Source organism: Malania oleifera, chromosome 11 (assembly GCF_029873635.1).
Source record: "Malania oleifera isolate guangnan ecotype guangnan chromosome 11, ASM2987363v1, whole genome shotgun sequence".
NCBI classification, from domain to species: Eukaryota; Viridiplantae; Streptophyta; class Magnoliopsida; order Santalales; family Ximeniaceae; genus Malania; species Malania oleifera.
Window position 1 is genome coordinate 1,227,870 of NC_080427.1, and position 23,384 is coordinate 1,251,253.

Below are 23,384 nucleotides of genomic sequence, written 5' to 3' on the forward strand. Positions count from 1 at the left end.
AGCTTGAAGTTCTTTATAAGAGGGCGTACTTTCACATGAATCATTACATGATTGATCACACGAATCTTCCGAGAAGGAGTAATAAGAGTTTACCTCTTCGTTGTGTGCCATGAAGCACATGTTTGCCACTTCTTGTTCACTGGATTCACTCTCCGATTCACTTGAACTTGTGTCGTCCCATGTTGCTTTCATTCAAGCTTCTTTTTCTTCTTTTCCTTCTTGAGCTGAGGGTAGTCCGACTTGATGGGTCCGACCTTTTTACAGTGATAGCAAGTGGGAGGTTCATTTTTGCTCTTGTATTTCTTTTTATTATTTTCACCTTTTTTCAATTTTTGACCCTCTGAATTTTCTAGTGTATTTTTATTGAAAAATTTTCCAAGTCTTCTAATTATGAAAGCTAATTCTTCATCGTCTAATTCACTAGAGTCATTATCTTTTTCACTTGAAATTTCTTTCGAGGCTTTTAGAGTTTTAGAATTTTTATTTTTATTTTCACTGTTTCTTTCTTTTATAGTCATTTCATAGGTTTGAACTGATCCTATGATTTCATCTAATGAGGTTGTTTTAATGTTTCTACCTTCTGTTATGGCTGTGGCTTTTGGTTCCCAAATAGGTGGAAGTGCTCTTAAAATTTTGCAAATCATCTCATGGGTGGAATATGTTTTTCCTAAGGCACTTAGTGAGTTTATGATATATGTAAACCTAGTGTAAATGCTTGTTATGGTTTCATTGGAATTCATCCTAAAAGTTTCGTATTCACTAATCAACATATCAATTCTACTGTCCCTAACATCTATTGTGCCTTCGTAGGTTACTTCCAATTTATCCCAAATTTCTTTTACTATTATACATGCCATCACTCTATTGAATTTGTTAGCATCAAGTGCACAATAGAGGGGGTTTATTGCACTAGAGTTAACTTGTAGCATTTTGTGATCTATTTCGGTCTTCTCCTTGTCTTCCTTAGGTACTTATTTTCCATCCATTAGTTTATTGGGGATTAGGTTACCATTTGTTACAACCTTTCATGTCTTCCAATCCATTGTTTGAAGGTAGATTCTCATACGTTGTTTCTAGAAGGTGTAGTTGAGTCCACAAAGAATGGGTGGTCTAGTTGAGGATTGACCCTCACCAAAGGGAGCTACTCCTATTTGTGCCATCTCGATCTTTGTATAGCTTCTTGTTAGGATTTACTATAACAAGGCTCTAATACTAATTGAAAACTAAGGTGTAGTCCCCAGAGGGAGGTGAATTGGGTTTAAAAAAAATATTTCTTTTAATACTTTTAAATAATCCTTAACTCCTCTTTAAATCTTTTAATGAATTCTTGACTTCTTATTGATTTATAAAATACTGAACAAATACTTAGGTTTTTATAAAATTCTCAAAAATAATATTCAATCCACCACCATATGCCAACAAAGTAACCAATCAATCAAGCATTCAATCAAGAAAACTTTCGAACAATTCTCGGCTTTTGTTAACCGTTGTGTGTATATAAATTTGATTTAAGCCTTGTAGTAATGAACATGTAGGTCATGTAGAGAATGCAATTTGCCTTTCAATTGATAATCAAAATAACATCCAATCACTCTTTTTAAAACAAAATTAAAATAAACCTTGAGTAAATAGGTTTTGGGTTGTTAACCAATCGATGTACTCCCTTATGGTTTCCACAACATATTGATTGACAAACGTACTCCCTTTGGTTTTCGCAAGCTCAAGAACAAATTAAGCTTTGGTTTACTTAATTTCCAATATACGTTGTTTTTATGATTGAAAGAATTACAACATCCACACACTTTATATTTTTTCTGGAATTTAAAGAGAGTAAGGGAAAGAGAGTGACACCATTGTTTTTATGAGGTTCGGCTTATCCCCAGCCTACGTCCTCGCCTTAGGCAAACCACCTAAGGATTCTACTATACATGTTCCTCTCCGGGTGTAACAAAATTGTTACAAATAACCTCTTTTACAAGAATAGAAACTCCTCTCGGGGACAACGTACGCTTGGTCCAACGATCCAAATCAATCTTGAATCATCAAAGAACTACTAAATAGAAGTAAGAATCTGCATACAAGAACACTCTCAAAACATAACAAATTTGTACAAGTTAGAGCACTTAATATACTTAAAAGCAAATACTATATAGAAAATATGAAGCTCGAGATTTAGATGTCACCAAAGGTTATTTCTTATAGATAGAGACAACTTAGTTGCAAATCAGAACCAAGACTCTTAATCAACCAACAATTTCATAGAGTTCACCCAGCAAGAGTGCATGCACGTGTGGATTTAGGAGAGTATGAATGTAGAATGCTTTGTATTTCTTGAGTGTTTTTTTTTTTCATTTAGCAAGGGAGGCATTTATAAACTCTTTTGTGGAAGAGTTTCTGTATTTACAAAGTTCACTTGCAGTGTTTGGTTAATTTCAAAAAATATTTGAAATCATAGAATTAATTTTGAAAAACTTCCGTTTTAGTTCGAATTTCCAAATCTCAGTGGAGTCAGTCAGCTGACTCACTTAACTGGGTCAAATTTTGTGCAGGTCAATTGACTAGACAGGCGGCTGACAGCGTTCTATCTGTCCAAGAATTATTTCAATAAATAGTCAGTTGGGTGACTGAACAAGGTTCAAAAATGGTCAGTCGACTGGATGTACTAAGGTGTCAATCGGCTAACTAATCCTAGTTCAAATTGTCAGTCCGTTGGGAAGGTTTTTCATTCTTTATGTTTGTTAGTCGGCTTGCTGACCTTAGTTGAAACCTGGTCAGTCAGCTGGATAGACCATTCTTTTTCAAATATTTTCATTTTTGATTTTTAAACTCTAGTTTATTTTGAAAAACTCAAATACAACTTCTTCAAAATCATTTTCGAGAGTTTGTTTAAGAGATGGTCTCTAAGTCTTTTGATCCTAAAAAGCTTTATATATCTAAATAGTATTGGATTGAAGTACTTACAAATATCTTTCTAAGCATAAACTCATTTACCTCTAAGTCTTTAAGTCTCTTGAGGTTTAACTTTACTTCAAGACCCACTTAGCCTTTAAGCTCTTCATTTGTCTTTATTGCTTCACTATTCTGAGAAGCTTTCACTTGATTGACTTTGATTTCTAGCTTGCTTCCATGATCATGGGTGTTGTTTTACTTGATCCTGAAATAAAGTAACTCAACAACACATGTTAAAATATCCTTTATTTGTTATCATCAAAACAATATTGAAAAGTCTAGTTAGGCCAACAACACTTTTATCAAAGCTTGAAAGAGTGTAGTCAAAGGTATGACATCCATCACCTGATTCAACCATTAGGCACGACTTTGTAGGAGTAGGGTAACATAGGTTTTGCTTGCTTTCCAGTAGTGTTAGTTTGCATACTTCGTTTAATTGCTTTCTAGTAGTTGGATAGAAAATACCATAAAAAATATCATCTTTCACTTCTTTTCATAACAAGGCTTTAGTAAACTAATTTGGAAGAGGTCTCATAACTGCGCTTGAAGTCTCCGTGGATCGACACCCAACTTACCCATTTTTGACTGAACATGGGATTAGTTAGGTTATATAAATTTTATCTTTGGTAGTTAAGGACCCAAGCCTTGGCGAGCCTACCAAAATTTGGTACCATTGTCGGGGAACTGGTTACGGTTATGAACCAACTTCTTATTTAGTGTATTGTTGCCTTGTTTTTTTGATTTGCTCTTATTTTATTTTCACTTTATTTATTATTCTTATGAACAGTTTCTGAAGTTTGAATATTTGTGCTTAAAAGTGTGTATGTTTGATCTACGTTCTTTGGAACCTAAGATAATTCCCATAGATCCTGAGATTGAAATTTTATTCGTAGGTCCCTTAGGGAAACTATCTTAAATCTAGAGAAGGCTGAGTAGTCCAAATTGAAATCCATGGCCAAAAATGACCCACTGATTCTTGTTAAACAAATCCTGGAACCCCAAGCTCCTTGCCTACCTATGGAAGGAGAGCAACCCCTTTGACCTCTTAGGGACTACATTGTACGTAATGCATAGACCTCTCGTCTTGCATCCGATTCCTGGATGTCCAGGCGGCGCAATTCGAGATTTAGACTTCAATCATCTCGATGCTGCACAACTTTCATAGGAACCCCACTGAAAATCCTTATCAACATCTGGATGAGTTCTTGGAGATTTGCTCCACTATCATTTACCTAATTTTAGTGACGATGCTCTTCATCTTATGCTTTTTCCATTCTCTCTGAAGGATGAGGCCAAATATTGGCTAATGTCCCTAGAACCAAAATTTGTGACCAATTGGGTTACCATGCAACATGAATTTTTGAAAATATACTTCCCAATTGGGAATACTAACCAGCTACGAAGGGCAATCACAAGTTTCACACAAATGGATAGGGAACTTTTCATTGAGACTTGGGAGCATTTCAGGGACCCACTTTGTAAATGGCCACATCATTAGGTTCGAGAGTGGCAATTAGTTCAAACTTTTTACAAAGAGTTAGCTGAGAGATAGGTCCATGGTCAATGCATCGTGCGGAGGTACCTTCCTGACAAAGCGCAAGAACGAGGCCTGGATTCTCTTTGAAAACTTGGCTAAAAATTCTCAGCAGCACATGGTTGCCACTTGTAGACTACCCAATCCATCAACCTTTAAACCTAAGGGAGTTTACGAGTTGGCCACACGCCAAAGCCTAGCCCCTAACCTACATGCTATATCCAAAAAAATTAGACCAGTGCTTGTCTTTAGGACTACAGGCAATGGCGCGTGTAGAGGTTTGTACAATTTTCTCTGACCCTTCCCATAAATGTTATAATTGCTCCCATCCAACCTAAGCTTATGCAATAGGAAGTGAAATCCACCCACAATTGGTATGATATGTCATCCAACGATTCTTATTCGAATACCTAAAACCCTTGGTGGAAACAACATCCTAACTTCTTCTGGAGGTTGCAAGTTTCAGATTTTTAGCCCTAAAGACCTCCACAAGCCCTTAATGCTTTGCCTCCATGCCCTTAACAAAATTTCCAAAATCATTCTTATTCAGCCCCTAAATCATCAACCATTCATCAACCATTTCGACCTCCACCTAAATATGACACAATTCAAGAGACACTACCAAGAACCCTTAAAAACATTGAGGCTGATCACCAAGAAGATTGGTAACTCCTTTACTCTGACTCCCAATCCATTGCAAAGCTAGAAGTCACATTGAGGCAACTAGTGGCTACCTTGAGTCGGAGAGATGAGGGCAAGTTGCCAAGTCAGCCCATAGTGAATCCTAAGGGACAGTATAAGGTGAAATGTGAATTAGATGTTGGTCCCTCATTGCATCTCAAGCAAGCCCAAGTGGTGACCACTCTCTAAAATGACATGATGATAGATAGATAAGGCAAGGAGCAGCTGAGCAAGGGAAATAATAAGGATAAATAGTGGGTAGTGCTCAACACTGATTCTTGCACCCTATCTTCCTCTAGTCAGGTACACAAATCCTTTAGCACTACACCTGCAACCGGAAGAATCAACCCTCACTTCTCCCCCCATAGGGCTTTTCAGAGTTCCTTAGTGACAAACCCTATAACCCTTCTAGCACCTTCTATATTTAGGAAAGAGGCCTCAACTGAGTCCATATGGGACATGCCTAAACAAGTAAGAATTGACCAGCCATCCAATAATGCATTAAACAATCATCTGGATTCAAGAGTTACTTAAGGACTTATCAACACAAGACCAAGAGTCAAGGGTGCATATGTATGGTTTAGTCAAGCAGGCTGAACACATAAGCTCCATGATATTAAGGCACCTTGTTCCTAAACTAAAAGACCCCGGCTCACCCACTATTTTTTGTAATTAGTGGTTACACCATTGATAGGGCTCTTTTAGATTTAGGGGTAAGCGTGAACATCCTTTCATACTTGGCCTATCAACAACTTGACTTTGGGAAGATGAAGTCGACCCCGATAATAGTGAGTCATGCTGATAGATCTCTTAAGCAACCCCAGGGTGTGGTAGAAGATTTTGTGGTAAAGGTGGGAGAATCCCATTACCCTGTCAATTTCATCATTTTGGATATGAAGTCATCCATAAATCCGACCCCTATCCTTCTAGGATGGCCATTCCTAGCCACGACCAATGCCTGCTTTCAATGTTTGATAGGGATTATGGACATTTCATTGGGCCATTAGCAACTCAGGCTAAACATATTTCCCACCCCCCCCCCCGCACGCACTTAAAGCTGTCCAAGCTATCGACGAAGACTTGATTGATACAATTATCAAGGAAGAGGCTCCCCCACTTCTATGTTCATACCCTTTGGATAATGCACTTCAACATGAATACCTCTCCATAACTGAACTAGAAGACTTTAATGATCACAATTCTGCAAGTCATGATTTGGTCTTCCCTTCTAAGAACAAGTTGGGGCTATACAACATTAGGTGTGATGAGAAAGAGGGGAAGTCCAACGTCACCTTCGAACTAGGATGAGGTTACAATGAGCTTAAATGCATTTGGCTTAAGACGGTAAACTTAGTGCTTCCGAGATGCAACCCGATAATTTTTCTTTTCTTTATGAGTCCATAGGTTGTTTAAGGAAGATTAAGTAGGGGTTTAGCTTCCTTAGAGTAGGCCTTATGACAAGTTAGGGGTGCGACTAAGAGGGTGACCATCATACATGTGGGTGACTAGGTCCAGTCCCTGAACTCTGCTAAAATCCAAAAATACCAAGAGGGTCGACCATGTCTACGACTAGCACTAATCTAGGGCGTGCCCTTGTCGACAGAACTAAGAGTCATTTAAATGCAATCCTTTTCCCTTAACTCTTCATCTCCTACTCCTTCCTTCTCCCTTTGACCTGTCGCATACGTCCATTGGCACTCACCACTATGTCTCCTCCACCTGTCTGAGGGCACTGTTCGTCCCCAAACTCTTCTCTAGCCACGTCCCATGCCCCTTCACAAAATCTTCCTATATCTCAAATATGGTACAAACTATGCCTTCTGTGTCAAGATTTTGAGTTCCTCTAACCCTCCATTCCTCAGTCCTACACAAAGATACGGGAGCAACTTGAGCAGGGGGATTCAGACCATCATTGCACTTATTTATCATATTGGCTCCAATTAGTGGCACAGAACACCCTTAAAATAGTTATGACAATCCCGTTGGTCTTTACTAGGGTACCACCCTCATCCCCCGTTTCGATTGAGGTTGTTGTCCGTGGGTCGAAGGAAGATTTTCCTACTCATTCTTATGAAGCTAGCCAGTCTCATTCTGACACTGGGGTGGGCCACCCATCTGCGGCCTCTAGAGATTTAGGAGGTAGGGATTTGAATGACCTTTTTGAAAGGCGACTGATGACGAGTAGGATAGAGTCTGGACTAGTCGATTCAAGTATTTTTTGTGTGCCTACACTATGTACTGTGCTTCTGCGGCACACTTCGATTTTCCTTTCTTTTCCTTTTCTGTTGACCCACTATGATTTTGTGGCATTCTCAATGCTTATAATGACTTTACCTACTTTGTAATGTTGTTTTGCAAATTAATGAAAATTTTTATGGTGTTTTTTATCTATGAGTCTTTTGTGCTACGGTGTCTTTTTGTATGCATGATATTTCTAGATTATATATATTTGCTAACAAACCACTGTTTGATTTTGTTGGCACCATGCATTGTTTTCTTTCATGCCCAAGTCCTATCTTTCTTTCTACACTTCAGTGTTGGCATTGAAGTTCTAAGTTGGGTGTAGGGGGTGGCACATGGCACACTTCATGACAAAAATGACAAATTTTCAATTTTTGAAAAATTTCCAATGAACTCTATCTGTCTAGGTCATGCTAACATATATATTATGCCCTCTACCTACACCTATAAAACATAGTGTTACATGCATAGACTTCTCAGTTACATGATTTTATTATGCTCACTAACAATGTAGTGAATTAGTTGCGTAAAATTCGCATAACGTGGCCGATATCTTCGTATTACTCCAGATAGTTTGACTAGTGGTTTATTTGGGTAAATAATGCTTTGTAACCTTTTGTATTTACATGGTACTTCATGAAGCTAATAAAACACTTACATAAGATTTGTAGCACTTAGGGTTCTTTAAGAACATTGAGAGAACACCCGTGGCAACTATGACACCTTGTGAGGTACTATTAAGCCATTTGTTCATTTCTCGAGTTATTGACATTAGACTTCGAGTTTATAAAACTCAACCATCCCCCTTTTGCTTAACTTCTTTTGCCAACTAGTTTTTTTTTTTTTTTTTTGCATATGTTAGCCTAGAGGTGACATCAAGTGGGGAGATATAAATCTAGGTGTTGTAACTTACTCAAGAGGTGAAGGTTAAGCCACCCCTAGAAATAGACTTTTTCCATAGACTCCGGTTGGAGCTACATTCCCAATGGAGATATGAAGACAATTAAAGAGTGTAATGATTGTCTTAGTTGACAATGCAAAGAAAGAAAATGAAAAAAAGAAAAAAAATTAAGTCGAGGAAATGAAAACAAAAATATACAACTGCTTCAAACAAATATAAAAAGGTCGAGCTAAGGACACGACACCACAATTCAACACGTATAAAGGATATTTTGCTAGCCAATGCACTTGCTGAATTCACGCTTAGCCTGGGAATAAGTTCATCTTGGGTGGTCTTGATTGAATGTGGCGATTAAGAGAGAAGATGCTAGGGTGAAGGACTCGACACCTCAGTAAAGACTAGTCCACTCCACATTTTTAGCTTTGGTTCTTCAAATAAGTGGGACGATTGATCATGACAATCTTTCTCACATATGAGAGTGAACCCATTTTCCTAAGTGAATTTTGAGGGATTAAACTGGTGAGGTTGAGTTGAGATGACTGTTCTGTAAGTGTCCCAGGGAACTCTAAGTGAGACAAATCATATACTTTACACGAGCCTTGCAAAGTGGTCTATTCATACGTGGATTTACATGCTAATATTAACTTTGAATTATAATCATAGGTTGATTCTCTATGAGTTGTGTGTTGAGATGGTTGTATTTTGTTGAAATTTGCATGATTAAATTGTTGCAGAATGTGTGTATAATGAAGTCATGTGTGAAAAGGCTTGGATGTAATCATGGCCTATTCTTGTATGTAAATTGGTATAAATTTTGTTGCATGCTACTTTATTTCATGATTCATTGAACTGGTGTTTGTGGGTATCACCCTCAAAATCCTCATGAGATTAGAACTCGTCAACTAGGATCAACCTACGGGTTTAAAGCCTTCTTGCATATGGTAAATGCAACTGTCTTTCCTGCGAAAGAGGATGTACGTAGGATTTAGTAGTTTTCTTAGATTTTGGTTTGCTCGAGACCTAGAAAAACATAAGTTGTGGGTTGTGATGAGTCCTTAAAATGAATGATTTTAGATCCCCATTTTCTTTTGTTTATCCTCATTTTACTTTGTATTTGCCTAAAGTTATCATTGTTTGGAGCTATGCAAGGTTTGTTTGTCTTTTTAGGAAAAACAGGTTAAAACCATAGAGTTAGGCATTACACGAAGTTAAGGAGGATTTGGAGGACTCAAAGCTCAAATCAGATGCTCAACGAAGCTCGGGAAGCTTTAGATCATCAAAGTACAAAAAGACAATGTTCGACCATATGGTGCGACTAGCAGCATAAGGGGCAACTTAGTCTTCTACTGCAAACTCCAAGGTTTATATTGAGATTGAAATGCTACAAGGTTTGACCAAGTGCTTGACCAAGTGACTCTCTAGGGCGAACATGTCAAGATACTGAGCTAGAAATGAGAGTAGAATTACCAAGAGTCTCAACGAAGTGTTCGACCAAAAGACCTTAAGGGACGAATATGTCAAGTTCCTAAGATTTCCTAAAGGTTGAGATCCTACAAGTATCGACCATTAATTCAACTAGCAAGACCCTGAGGCACGACACAGCCAAAGACATTGAAGATTTGAATTCCTGATTTCCTACAAGTATTGGCTAGGGTGTGCACAAGAATGACATAAGGGCGACTTGGTCGACAACGACAATCTTCTCCATGATATTTTTTGTAAAGACCTGCAGAATTTATAGTAATTAAATAATAAAAAAAAGTAAGGGAAGGAAAATTTCAAAGAGGATTCATAAGGTCTCGTCGATGACTACAGGGATTTCGTCGACGAGTATTCTTCTAGGAATCGTCAACGTGGACATGTGTCTTGTCGATGAGGATTTACCGAGAGGGAGTTTTGCAGAGCCCGAAGTTCACTGATGAGGGATTCGTGTTCGGCGACAAACTCCCTTCATGGACTCATTGATGAGGTGATGTGTCTTGACGACGAATCTAGGTCTATAAGTAGGCCTAAATAGGATTTTTCAACAAGAAGTCACGCAGGAAACTCACTCTTTCTCTAAAATTCGACCCTCTCCCCTATTCTCTACAATTTTGGCTTCGTTTTTCTCCGATTCGATGATCGAAAGCCACCATGCTACTCCTAGGAAGATTCTCTTTAAGTCTGCTGGAGTAGATCATTGGTTAGGCCAAAGTGGGCACCATCCCAAATTTTGGGTAAGTTGAATAATTGGGTATTTTCAGCTGTATCAGACTTATTCGAGTTTAGATTTTAGGTTATATAAGAATATACTAGAGTTTTGTGAAGTAAAATTTGAGTATTATATTTTCAAGAATAGGGTGTTTCGGGACCCTATAGATATGGGTTGGAGACCCCAATGAGTATTTTTAGAAGCGGAGGAAAATTATCATTTAGAAATTTACAAGTATGTAGGCTCAAGGAAATCTAGTTGATTTATTGGAAATATGCATATGTGTATTATTTTAGGATTTTGGGGAATAGTACGCCGTGAGGATTAAGTTGGTGGCGAGCCTCCTAGCTAGTTAGGTAAGGGAAATATGCTATGCTAGGAATTTTAGCAAGTTTACCAAAACATTATGTGTGTGTGTATATATATGTGTTTATTGTTCTATTTTTCTAGAATATGAGTTGTATTATTTGTGTGGTTTGAGTAGATATTTGCCTGATATAGAATCTACATAATTTTTTAAAATATCATGATTTACAGTGCATGTATATGTAGACACATATATTTACTAGACATATTTTTATCAGATAGATATTACAAATATTTTACAGACCAGTATTTTACAAATTATAGATCATCCAGTCAGATATTATAGTTAGACATATCGTTTTTTATTCATATATTACAGTATTTACATATCAGATTTATAGTGCTATGGTTATTTTGGAAACATGGTGAAAATAGTAGGGTAATTATAGTAATAGTATATACAGTATTAGATCCCTCATGAATTATTTAAGACAAATTCAGTCAGCAGAGTACGGAACCGTTGTCTATTTTCATATCAGAGTGCAACCACATATCTCAGATAGTATGTGGATTGCGTCAACCGGGCTTGTAGAGTTTGCAGTCTCCCCAGTACTTTAAGTTGAGGGGGGGCCAGTTTGACGAGGTAGTTACCAGTTTCATGAGTAGGAAAGGACACAGTTTGGCTAGACTAAGGATTGGTAGAGTACAAGTAACTTACCTGGTAGGCCAACTAGGATTAAGTCCCGCCTACGGGCCGCACAATGCTGTCATGAGGGGTTAAATCGTGAGATACAGTTTTCCATGGGAAAAATCTTAGTTATGTATATTTATACAGATTTACAGAATTTTTAGTTGATATAGTATGATATTAGAAGTGTGAAAAGTAGAAAACTTAGATAATATAGTTATACTTTAAACTATGATAAATGTGAGTTATACTTTATATTGATTTACCAGCTTATCCAATTTCAGATATTGTCATTATAGTATTTATGCATCTCGGTCGCCACACACTAGTAATAGCATATTTCCCCTCATTGAGCGTTGTCTCATTCCAGCAATTTAACATATTTCAAGTGAACCAGCTAGGCGAGCAGATCAGGCTCGCCAATAGAGAGATCTTTTATTTTGCCTTGTTTATAGGGTAAGTGTGTTCAGGGGATTATATTTGTTGAGTAGATGATACTGGGGGTGATGTGTAACTATATATACATATATATGGTTTGGAAACACTAAATTCTAGTATTGTAAATATGGATGTATAACTTTATGTTTTTTTCTGCATAGGTGCGTTGGTTTTTGTATAGGGATACCTCAGTGCCATTTGGGCCCTAAGATGTTATAGTAGGTAATACAGAGGTTTCAGAGTAATTTATATTTTATATGAAAAAAATGGTGTAATTTTTGGGTCATTAGATTTGCAGCGATTTTTCCTTACTTGTAAAACAAAACTTGTAAACCCTAGAGCATATGAGTATTCGCTACGAACACGAGCTCTCAGTTCCTTTTTGGCCTCTTTTAAGTTAGAGGTAGACTTAAGATGTCATTGAGAGCCACTTTAGATTTGGAGTAGAGTAGATTTCCATTCATGTTTCAGTTTGTGCATGAAGTGTCAGACAACCTGTGATAATAGGCAGTGTTCTTGTGCTTCGTTATATATTACATGATCTTCTTTTGTACTTCCTGATGTTAGGGACAGACGTGATGAATGCAAATGAATGATCTTTTTACATAGTTTCTCCTTTACTTGCTTTCACCTTACTGCTTCCTTTACTTGCCTTTGATTTATTGTTGTGTGTGTAATGAAAGTTTGCAGATAAGGATAAGCACTACTACCTCGCCATCAGAGGGAAATAGTTGGCCATGGATTCCCCGAAGGTGTTTGTGATCATTGAGATAGGGTATACTCCAATTCCCGACTGTGCTTTGGACGATTGGTGTGCCCTTGCTACCCTAAGCCCTCGTACATCCCTCTCCCGCTTTGGCATGAGATTCTTGGGTTGGTACTTCTATCGAAGTCTGAAGGGTGTAGTCAAAGACATGGTGTCCAGTGCCTGATTCAGCCTTGAGCATTGTTGTGTAGGAGTAGGGTAACATAGGTTTTACTTGCTTTCCTGTAGTGTTAGTTTACATGCTTTCATTTAATTGCTTCCCAGTAGTTGGATAAAAAATACCCTAAAAAATAACTTCTTTTACTTCTTTTCATAACAAGGTTTTAGTAAACTAATTTGGAAGAGGTCTAATAACTGTGCTTTAAGTCTCTATGGATCGGCACCCAACTTACTCACATTCTACTAAACTTGGGATTAGTTAGGTGTTGGCATAACATCGGTTTTCAATCTTGTTTTGATGATAACAAATAAGAGATGAATTAATATTTGTTTGTTAGAATTATGATATTTTAGGAAGGACAAAGCTCAAAAGAAAATTTGTGGAAAGCTCAAAAGAAAATTTGTGGAAAACTCAAAAGAAAATCTGTGGAAAGCTCAAGATCACTAAGGAATAAAAAAGATTCATTCATATATAGAGTGATCCAAAAAAGTCTCAAGCTACACCAACATGAGTAATGTGCAAGTGGAAACTTAAAGCCAACACAAGCTCAAGTCAAATGGGACATAAAGAAAAATACATTGGAAGGACTTGAAGATTAGAGTTTTGGACTTTAAAACCATTGTTGTAAGTACTTAATGTTTAAATATCTTATGAAATATTTTGAAGCTCTTTTAGAGTTATTCATTGACTTGGAGACCTTATTTAAAATCTCGGAAAATGTTTTATGAGAAATCAAAGCAAGAGAGCAAAAATATTTTGGGATTTTTGAGAAATGATGTACATGTGTGTATTTATATATAGGTGGATCAGTAGTACTTTAGTATTGTGTATTTTGGGATATGGTTTTGATATTTATGTTTCCCTCTACATAGGTAATATGCATGGTATGCACAAGTTACCACGGCATCCACTCTTGGCCATGATGAGGAAATACGTTTTATATATAGGGTATCAGAGTTATTATTTATAGCTTGAAAAAAAAAAAATGGTTAGAAAATTTGGGTCATTGCACAAAAGGTTTGGATTAATTTTTGAAATCAAATCAGGGACTAAAATCAATTTTCTAGTAGGCCCCAGTTGACCAACTCTTTTCAAGCCTAGCATCCCCAGTCGACTGACCAGGCCAGAAACTCAATCTTTATAAGCCCCAGTCGACTGACCTTACGAAGGCCTTGCTAACCCGATCGACCGACTTATCAAAGTAGCCTAATTTATTCAAGCCCAGCTGGCCAACCAATTTTGAACTAACGAATCCCAATCAAGTGGCCTTTAAAGGCCCAAGGCGACCAGACCTTAGCCTGGAAAATTGTTTCTCGTGATTTTGGAAAATCACCTAAGGCCAGCCGATTGGAGCTTTACGTAGTCGACCAGACCTCTTGTACTATTAAAAATTTGGCCGAGGTCAGTCCACCGAGACCTTCCCCAGTTCATCAGACCTCTTGGGTTGACCACTTTTTAGCTGAAAAACGGTCATTAGTTTTTAATTAAACAAATTAGTAAATGCCTAATGTATCCTTAACAGTCATTTTTTGAAAGAAGTCTATGAATACCGCTCTCATTATTCATTCCTTAGCTATTGATTATATTGAAAAACCTCTAAAATATTTTGAGCTTTATTTTTCAAAAATAAGCAAGTATTCATACTTTATTTATTATTCTTTTCAAAATTCATTTTGAAAAAGATCTTTGATTAGTCTTACACTCCCTTCACTTGCAAAGTTATTGCTGCACTTGAGGGTTGTTTAAGGATAATTTATTTTAGCCATTTATTCTATCATTGCAAAGCTTTTACTCTCACTCATCTTTTATTTTTAAAATCATTTTTGAAAGTATGCATATAGTTTCCCCCATATATTCTTTTTGACAAACATTTTTTTGGAGAAACTTATTCTAACTTGAGAATCTTTTTGCATCCCCATTGCAAGATTCAAAAGCTCACATATTCTTTATTGCAAAAATATCTTTGAGCAAAAACCCTAACTTTCCTTGAACTAAACTTTTAAACATTAATTTTTAGGGAAGTCTTTGTGTGAGTTAGGAGAACCTTTAGCATATATTCATCTATATATATTTGATTGAAAAGTCTTGACTTTTTGAGTCCCATCTTTGTTTTGATGCTGACAAAGTATCAATATATTGAGTGTGTTTTAATATGTAAACAAGTCTAAATTTCAACACATATAAGATCAAGCTACTTGAAAGCCAGAGGAAACACCAAGATCATACGTATCTGGCGCATTCCATAAACGGGCAAAGAAGAAGAAGAAGACTGTTTAAATTGTAAATGCATTTTTATTTTGATTTGGTTTGTAATATTGTGGTCTATAATAACTGCATCTCATGAATGATAGGTTTCTATGCTCAATGACCATAGACTGTTAGGGAACCAGAGGACTTTAGGTCTCTAAACATCACATGAAAAGTCCCCTATAACTTATAAATTATACTAATGTGAATGGGGGTGACTTTAAATGAAAATCCGGACCTAAATGTACAATTTGAATGGCCTCAGTCGACCAAACCCGAAGCTATATAAAAGCTTTGGTCGACCGAACTTGCGAGAGTTAACAGTTTGACTACTCGATCGACCGAACCTGAACCTACATAGTAGCTTCGGTTGACCGAACCTCCACAAGGTCAATAGTTGACCATTTTTTCAACCAACTTTAAAATGAACTCCAACGTTCTGGTTGACCAAATTAGTACGTGGGGAAATCCCAATGCCCTAGTGGATCAAACTTGTAGTTGTAAAATGGCGCGGTCAACCGAACGTTCAAATTTGGTCAACTGAACATAGCTCGGTCGACCAAACTTCAGAGGTTCCAAAATCGCCTCTAGTTTGGCCGACCAACACTTCGGTTCAAAAACACCCTAGTCGACCGAACTGAGTAACCTGGTCGACCATACTTTAAAAATGGTCGACCAAACCTCTCGGGTTGTTTACTGAGGTTAAAACGTGGTCAATTTTTATTAGCCTTATTTAAAATTTTTCTAAAATACCCAATAGGTCCCTAACGGTCAAAATTTGAGGAATATCTATATATACCCCCTCATTTGACTTGATTAGTAACAGATTAGCAAAAGTCATTAGCAAAAATCCTTTCAAATATTTTATACCTCTTTTGCTATATACTCAATATTCCAAGCATAATTCTATACACTCTCTTACATATTTATTAGCAAATATCATTTTGAAATACAGAGCATATATAGCATATACAGTTTTATTTACAGAGCTACAGCTATACAGAGGCTTATAGAATTATAGTTTACATGGTTATATAGAAGCATGATTATACAATATTTTATAGAACCATACAGTATTTTATAGAACCATGAAGCTCGAAAAATCGCCTGGCTCAGCTGACCATCCATTGGCCACAATCGACCGAACTTGAAAGTTGTCTTTGAGCCATTGTGAGTGTTCAGGTGGACGACCCTAGGTGTCTGGCAACCGAACCTCTCGGGTTGGGTTATTTTTTCAGCGCTAATCACGTCTTAATTTTAATTAAATATTTTTGAAAATACCGAGCGTGTCCCCAATGGTCAAAATTTCATGAAAAATTATAAATACCCATTTTATTTGTTTAATTAGCAACTTTGATTAGCTTTAAAATTCTCTCAAATATTTTGTAATCAAAGTTCCTCCATTTCAATTTATATTTCAAAAATCTTTTTGGGGTTAAAGTTTTAAACTCTCATAAACTCTCTTTCAATCTTTCTTTTGAAAATTTATTTTAGAAGAGGGTATTTTATTTTGGGCATTTAGTTTGTATCCATAGCATATACTCTCACTCAAACTTTTATTTTAAAATCATTTGGAGAGTATACTTAGGGTTTCTACCATATTTTCTTTGAGAATTATTCTTGTGGAGTAATTGTTTATAGCATTGTGAATCTTTGCACAACTCATTGCAAAGATTCATAAGCTCACTTGTGCCTATTGACAAAATTCTTTTTGAGCTAAAAACCCTAGGTTTTCCTATATCCTTTATTGAAAAATATTTTGTTTGAGAAAATCTTATTAGGGTTTAAATTATTATGTGCTTATCATATACATCTTTTTCAAAGATCGAAAGTATTATTTTAAGTAGAACACCCTTACGCCCTAAGCATATTTCATATCATTAGAGAATGCATTTTGAGTATAAACGTGTATATCTTTGCGTGTATTTAGAAGCATTTTATTATGTACAAAAATAATTTTATTGTATCGGTTGGGTTCATCCCGAAATTGAATTAAGGAGTCTCAACCCTACAAGTAAGGCTAGTTGGGTTCAGCCCAGTAAATTGAACTGGAGTGTCTCCGGGGCTGGAGACCAGTTGGGCTCAGCCTGATAATTGAGTTGGGGTTTACTTTTTCTCGTAAGGAGAGGTTGTAATGGCTTCTGTTCTACCCATTTAAGTGAGCAGGGATAGTATAATCCTTGGGGGACATGCCCAAGGTGGGGAGGTAGACTGGTTTGGCCGAACCTCGATAAAAAATATCATGTGTCTCTCTCTCCTGCTCATTTACTTTCTACAATTTAATTTCCATATGTGTATGCTTGTTTATTTATTGTTATAATTATTTGCATGCATACTTTTGAGTTAAATAAGATATGTCGCACGTGTATGTCTGAATGTAATAGTTTTATCATTTTTCATACATGCTATTATATTGAATGAGATATGAGTTGTGGTGAATCAGAGTAAATATTTAATCTAGCCAAAATATTCTTAAAATTGAATTCACCCCCTCCCTCTTTTGGGATCACACCAATTCTAGCACGTAATATAACATACGGGAACTAAAACTGCATAAAAAAGGCCAATGGTTCCCAAGTTTGAATCGAATGACTTACTAAAAAGTCAAAAATGTGTTTCAATGTGCCTAAAACATAGAATATGCCTTTTTGTGACAAACCAGCAACTGCATCCATACTCTTGAGTGAAATAACCCTTGTGAGCTAAAACTACGTCAAACGAGCCAACTATTTCGAAGTTAGCAACGTAGGACCTACAAAACGAGTCAAAAAATGAAGTTCTAGGTGTCCAAAACATGAAATATGCATGTTTCTATAACAAACCAACTACTGTCACTGTACTTGTAAGTAAAATAACCCGTGGGAACTAAACTTGGATCAAACAAGCCAATGACTCCTAAGTTTGAAGCGTAAGTCCTACAAAAGAAGTCAATAATGGGGTTTCAGGTGCCCAAAATATCGCCACCATACTTGTAAGTAAAATGAATTATAGGAATTAAACCTGCATCAAACAAGCCAATGGTTCCTAAGCTTGAATCGTATAACTAACCAAACAAGTCAATAACGAGCTTTGGGTTGTCCAAAATGTGAAATGTTCATATTTTTACCAAAAATAATCTATTGCCACCATGCTCCTAAATAAAATGACTTGCTTGAATTGTATAACTAACCAAACAAGTCAATAATAAGCTTTGGGTTGTCCAAAATGTGAAATGTTCATATTTTTACCAAAAATCATCTATTGCCACCATGCTCCTCAATAAAATGACTTGTGGAAACTAGTTCTGCATCAAACAAACCAACGGTTAAAACGAGTTAAAAATTGCAAAAGCATGCATGCTTGGTTTTTATCGTAAAGTAGTTCTCAAGAAAAACATATTCTTCTCCTTGCAAGACAACTAAATTGTATATAAGAACATGGGTTTTAGTGACTTTGTCACCCCTAAAGATATTGTAGCAACCACTCTTTTGTCTATGCTATTTATCACTATAGGAATGACTTTCCCATGATGCTAATAACACCAACAATGTTTTTGTTTCTTTATAGATCTTATATATAGCACAATCACTAATGACTTTGATGATAAGAATAAAATTCATTGACACAAAGAAGACTTTTTACCACTAAAAGGATTCAGCAATTAGTGACAACTCGAGTGGGGCAAAATCTAATTATGTGAGTGTGTATTATTTGAGATAACCAATATAATGTAATTTTTTTTTTTTTTGAATAATATTTATCTTATTTTTGCAGATCTATAAAATAAAGCTGCACTACACGCACTTTTATTTATGTGAGATTAAATCAAGGAGGTGACGCTTTTACTTCACAATATTTTTTACATGTGATGTGAGGATGCATGCTTAATATGTCATCACTTAATCGACTTCTTCTTAACCTAAAGCAGACCCAACATGAGTTCTGCTGGGTTTAAACGAATGGTAGGAAATTTTTTATTTTTTTAAATAAAGAAAAGAGAAGAAAGAGAAAACATTCTTCGCATGCAGTCATAACCGCATGATATAAAGCTTTTGGGCTGGACTCAGCCGCGCACATAAATATCCAATAGTGTAGAGAATATTTTTCTCTTGCATATTTTTCCCAAATTATCCTGGGAATTTTTATTTCTCATTATAAGTTTGGTTTTCTTTTTAGCTTATTAACCCGAGCCTGTGAAAACTACATTTCATGACTGATATTAGAGCTGGCTTTTCCATTCTGCATAATCAGCCCCATTCCCCTGGGGTCGGGTTTAAGAGCTAATATCTTTCACTTGGGTTAAATGCTGCCATTTCTGGCGAAAACTGCAAGAAGCTGAACCGAAGTCCAGCGTTTCCAGTTTGGGGTCTGCGTAACGTTAGGGGAATGGCAGGGCCGATTCCATGGCCCAGTCACTTGTCAAATCAATATAATGGCATCATAAAAAATCTGAGTGAATAGTTACAGTTTTGCATGAGTATACGTGCGGCGTAATTTCGCTTCACCGGACGTACATCTTATATATTGCGAATAAACTGCATAAGAGCCGTTGAACAAGCAAGCTGGAGCGATCAGTATCAGAGAAGAAGAAAAATGGAATTAAAGCTGACGATGATGGAATGGAAAGGTCCTATAGCCTCACTGAATATGGGTCCCTATCTCCAAGAATGACCGCAATGGCGCAATGTGTACCCTTTGTTTGGTTTCTCCCGGGGAAGCTTCTTTACTCTTTCCCAGGTACAACGAGGCCAGCGTCTCGTTCCATCGTGATAACCCAACGTTGTTCTTATCCAATATATGATTCCAAAACAATTGATTCTAGACTGCTTGTGCTCTTGGAGTGTTCCATACACGCCCAAGGGTCGATAATTTTCTAGCATTTTGTAAATATATGTTGGGACACACCATATTGAAAATGCCAAGAAACCTAACGTGAGATTTATTATTAGGAGAATTATTGTATGGTTTTAAAATCAGGGTCAGTGGTTAACTTGGCCAATTATTGGGTCCGTCACACAACTTGAACCATGGATCAAGTAGGTGGTCAAATCGGCTTTATGTATAGACATACACACAGACGTATCATTATTTGAGAGAAGTCCGTCGGTTTTAAATAAATATTTTTCCTTTTCCAGTATTCTTAAATCTTAAAATTTATCATTTATTGGTTATGGTGTTATGACATGTATTGTTTTTTTGTAAACTATGTTATATATATATTGATGATTATATAAAAGACCCTATATCTCTGTTAAAATTAATTCTAAAGTATCGATCTCGAGAAAAATAGGAATGGATTGTTGTTTTAATAAAGGAATCTTTTAGATTTTGATTGGAAAAAAAATATATAGATCTGCAGCAGTAGCTTGTCTAGACCTCTGAAGAAATTGATATATATATATATATACATATGGTACTATGAGTGCAGCCACGATGCCAAGCACCTATAAACATAGAAAACTATGTACTAGTAGCAGCCGGAGAATGCAATCTTCAGTAATTGGAAAGCTTGTGTTTTGATTGTTCTACTGGTAATGGTATCTTAAAGAAAACAAAATATATGTATATGTATAATACCCGTACGGGCTTACCATGCAAATAGAATGTCTAGAGTATGGAAAAACTCATTAACACATCACTATTAACCCATTTCAAACCCCCTAAACACCCTACAGATTGAAGTAAGCTAAGCTAGTGTCATCAAAGCTGTTCGTTGTACGAGACTGAAGCTCATTCACTAATTTTAACATTCCCTATAGGCACCACTCTCTTTCAAAAAGTCCACACACTGCCACAACTGTCACGACCAAAAAATTAATTGGTAAAAAAATGGTTTAACAGTAACTTAACCAATTAATAAAAGAACTTTGCAAGCATATGGCCATAATAGAGAGTATGATCCTACACTAGCATATGGTCCATATTCCCTCGTGAACGAAAGGCTTGGGTGATGAGTTCCAATGTTCCATTTGTAAAAATAAGGGTGGGAGCATGAATCCTTATCAAATATAGGGACACTTAAAAATTATGAATATAATGATTAAAAGAAAAATTAATAAAAATTGTTCTCAAAAAACTAAGTGAGTGAGGGTGAAAACTAGAAAAAACATAAATCAGGATTTAAACTTTGGTACAATGGAAAAGAAAAATATAAGAATAGAGTAAGAATTATTGTAGACAAAAACTTAAAAGATAGTGTGCGTTTTTTTACGTAAATAGAGTAGGGGATAGAATTATAAAATTAATATGGTATTAGGCCGAGAGATAATAAATATCATTATTGCTTATGCTCCTCGAGTTAGCTTATTAGAAAATCTTATGTGACAATTTTTAAAATATATGGATAGTATTATACAAGGCATACAAGGGACTAACAAAATATTCATAGGAGGAGATCTTAATGGACACGTTGGAAGGGATAATAAAGGTTATGAGAGAATACGTAGAAGATATGGACATGGAGGCAAAAATGAGCCTGTGATGATGATCTTAGACTTCGCTATGTCATTTGATTTTATTATAATGAATATTTGCTTAAGAAGAGAAAATAACACTTAATAACCTTGAAAAGTGGACAATGTAGAAGTCAAATATATTTTTTGTAACTGTGAGAGTAGATCATTTATCATGCTAGGATTTCAAAGTTATTCTAGGTGAAAGCCTAACCACACAACATAAAGTCTTAGTGTTAGATATATGCATTAACAAATGGAAGAAAAAGGATAAAATAAACGAGTGTAAGAGAACTATTTGGTGGAACCTAAAGGAGGAAAATATAATAAAATTTAAGGATAAAATGATTTAGTATATGGATTGGAATATAGAGGATGAGATAGATACAAATACTCTTTGGAGATAAAAATGTCTAAAGAGTTGTAGAGACAAAAAGAATTTGGTATAAAGCATGGAAAAAATGTAGAAATATGGATAACTTTGAACAATATAAAAACGCAAGGAGAGATGAAAAAAAAGACTATTAGTGAAGCTAACCATAGATCATTTAATGGTTCATGTGATAGATTAGATATAAAAGAAGGGGAAAAAGATATATTTAAAGTTGCTAATGCAAGAGAAAGGAAGAGTAAGGACTTAGGAAATGTAAAATGTATAAAAAGTGAGGATGATATTGTTTTGATTAAGGACAAATAGATAAAAGAAAGAAGGTAAAGTGTTGGAATTTGTGTATTTCTAAGAGGGGGGTGAATACAATATTTAAAAAATTATTCTCCTAGGTTCAATTCAAATCCACAATCATTATAACTCAACATAGGGTTTGTATAAGTAAATACCAATAACCCAACGATATTCAACTGAGCAGATATTTAAAGCAGTTATGGCATCCTCAGTATGTCTCAATCATTTACAATAATAAAAGCATAAACATTCAACTGCAAAAATTAAATTGCGGAAATTAAAATTAGGCACAATAAATGATATCGGGGTTCGGCCAAATTTGCCTATGTCCCCACCTCAAGCTCACAAGCAAGAGAATTCCACTAAGTGCTCACTTATGGGTGGAGCAACAACGATTACAACACCCTCCCCTTACTAGGTGAGGGAGACCTCAGGTCACATTCACAGGGCTGACCCCAACCTTTACAACTACACCTTATGGTGCCCCTGGTCATCCAAACTGGGTCTAAACTATCTAGTGTTTTTTTAACTGCGTCTAAGCAATCTGGTGCACGTTACAAGTCAGTGGAATTCTCTTCCAACCACACGTCGGGAATACAACAAATATTCAATAAAATTTTTCATACAATCAAATTGCTTCCAAAAAGCATATGTGTACAACAGTAAAGCACAAATGCTCTCAAGTATGATATGAATATAAGCCCAGTGTGAGTATGTGGATTTTTCTCAAAATAACTTTTTGGAATTTTGAAACTGGAGTATATAATAAAGTGCTTCAAAGATTGAAAACCTAATAATTTTTTTCCCAAATAATTTTCAAATAATATATAGGAGAACCTAGGGTTTTTGCTTTTCAAATGATTTTTTCCAAAAAAAAAAAAATGAATGTGATGTTTAATAAAGATGAAATAAGAAATGAATGCAATTCAAATATCACAAAAAAAACCTTCAAATGAAATCTCCAAAAAAAAAAAAAAATTACATTATTGAGGAGCTAAGTGCTAGAGATACAGAGTTTATGCTCAAAAATTATTTATCCAATAAACAACAAGTGAGCTATTGTAATCTTGCAATGGATATTTAAGATTCTTAAGCTAAGACAAGTTTTCTCCACAAAAATTTATCAATAAAATATTGGGAGAAAACTAAAGATCAACACTCAAATGATT

General features: G+C 35.9%; 1 non-coding gene across 1 annotated transcript; it reads right to left on the bottom strand.

The window, feature by feature from the left end:
• Positions 1-4,343: 4,343 nt before the first annotated feature.
• LOC131143567 (small nucleolar RNA R71) lies at positions 4,344-4,449 on the bottom strand. The gene has a single exon (XR_009133552.1). It is a non-coding gene; the product is annotated as a small nucleolar RNA R71 (small nucleolar RNA).
• Positions 4,450-23,384: the final 18,935 nt, after the last annotated feature.